This window comes from Moschus berezovskii, chromosome 12 (genome assembly GCF_049115385.1).
Source record: "Moschus berezovskii isolate FMDL1 chromosome 12, NW_MosBer_1.0, whole genome shotgun sequence".
NCBI classification, from domain to species: Eukaryota; Metazoa; Chordata; class Mammalia; order Artiodactyla; family Moschidae; genus Moschus; species Moschus berezovskii.
The window spans coordinates 36,033,548-36,035,368 of NC_142471.1; the positions used below are offsets into that span (position 1 = coordinate 36,033,548).

Genomic DNA, 1,821 nt, shown 5'->3' on the forward strand with positions numbered 1-1,821 from the left:
AAGCTAAAAATATAATAATAATAAAATCTCAGTACATTAATAAAATAAAAAGACACGTCAAAGACTGGGAGAAAATGTTTGCAAAACACAATCTGATAGAGGCTTATGTCTAAAATATGCAAAGAATTCTTAAAACTGAACAATAAGAAAACCAACCAGCTAAAAAATAGGCAAAAGATGTGAACAGATGCCTCCTCAAAGAAGATATATTGATGGCAATAAACATATGAAAAGATGCCCAAAATTATACGTCAGTGACTTACAAATTAAAACAGTGAGATACCACTATATACCTTGGAGAAGGAAATGGCAACCCACTCCAGTATTCTGGCCTGGAAAATCCCATGGATGGAGGAACCTGGTGGTCTATAGTCCATGGGGTTGCAAAGAGTTGGACACGACTGAGCGACTTCACTTTCCTTTCACTATACACCTATTAGAATATCTGAAAGCCTGATCACACCAAATGCTGGTGAAGATGTGGAATGACAAAAACTCTTATTTATTGCTGGTGGGAATGCGAAATAGTACAGCCACTTTGGAAGATAGTCTGAAATTTCTTACAAAGCTGAGTATAGATTTACCATACAATCCAGAGATGGTGCTCCTTGGTATTCACTTAAATGAGTTGAAAACCTAAGTCCACACAAAAACCTACACACAAAGGTTTATAGCAACTTTATTCATAGCTGCCAAAAGCTAGAATCAACCAAGATGCCCTTCAGTAGATGAATTAAAAAGTATCATTCCAGACCAGTCTCTTGTCTCCTTCGCAGTAGCTGTCTCTTTGGCCTTTTTACGTCTTCATTTCCAGGACTTGAATTTACTGCCATGTCCTCTGAAGAAGGGAAGCTTTTTGTGGGAGGACTCAACTTCAACCCTGATGGGCAAGCTCTGGAAGATCATTTCAGCAGCTTCTGACCTGTTTCTGAGGTGGTCATTGTCAAAGACTGGAAGACACAGCTATCCCAGGGTTTTGGTTTCATCACCTTCAACAGTCCAGAGTGTGCCTCAGATGCTATGAGAGCCTTGAATGGAAAGTCTCTGATAATTGTCAGATCCATGTACACCATTCAGGCAAGTTGGCCCTGGGGAACAAGAGGAGGTGACTTTGAGGATGTGGTTGTGGTCACTGTTACTCTAGAGGAGGTGGGGACTGGGACTATGGAAGTGACAGGTATGACAGTTGACCTGGAGGATATGGACATGGACATGGAAGGTCCAGAAACTATGGTGGTAGAAGTCAGGGTGGTTTTGACCATTATTCAGGAGGAAATTTCAGGGACAATTAATTATGACAACTGAGATGCATGCACATCCTGTGTAGATACACAAGGAATAAAACTTCTGATCCAGGACCATCCTTCCAAATGGCTGTATTTATAAAGATTTTTGGAGCTGCATGGAAACATCTGTTTTTAGTATATCTACCTCTTTTTTTTCAAGTGAGCTCCCAAGGTAGCTTGTTAAAGACCTTTCAGAAAGCTCCATGTGTTTTTAAAAAATTTTTTCTCCCGTTTAAAGAAAAATGCTGAGACATTTGTAGAGTCTGGGTATTTTTTTCCTTTTTTACCACTTTTTCAGTTCAGGCTCCCAGGATTATTGGTTCTGACCAAAAGAAAAAAAAATGCTTAAATAGATGGAATTTTTTTAAATAAAGTGCATCTAGGAACATTTTTTAAAAACCTGTACACATTGTTTAATCATGGTTGGGAAATAACTTCCAACGGTTAACTATAAAAAATCAAGAACATGATTGAAATGTGAAGTGAAGTATTAGTCGCTCAGTCGTGTCGGACGCTTTGTGACCCCATGGACTAT

At 38.9% G+C, this 1,821-nt stretch overlaps 1 pseudogene; it reads left to right on the forward strand.

The window, feature by feature from the left end:
- Positions 1-831: 831 nt before the first annotated feature.
- Positions 832-1,292, forward strand: LOC129556017 (RNA-binding protein 3 pseudogene; annotated as a pseudogene).
- The last annotated feature ends 529 nt before the right edge of the window (positions 1,293-1,821 follow it).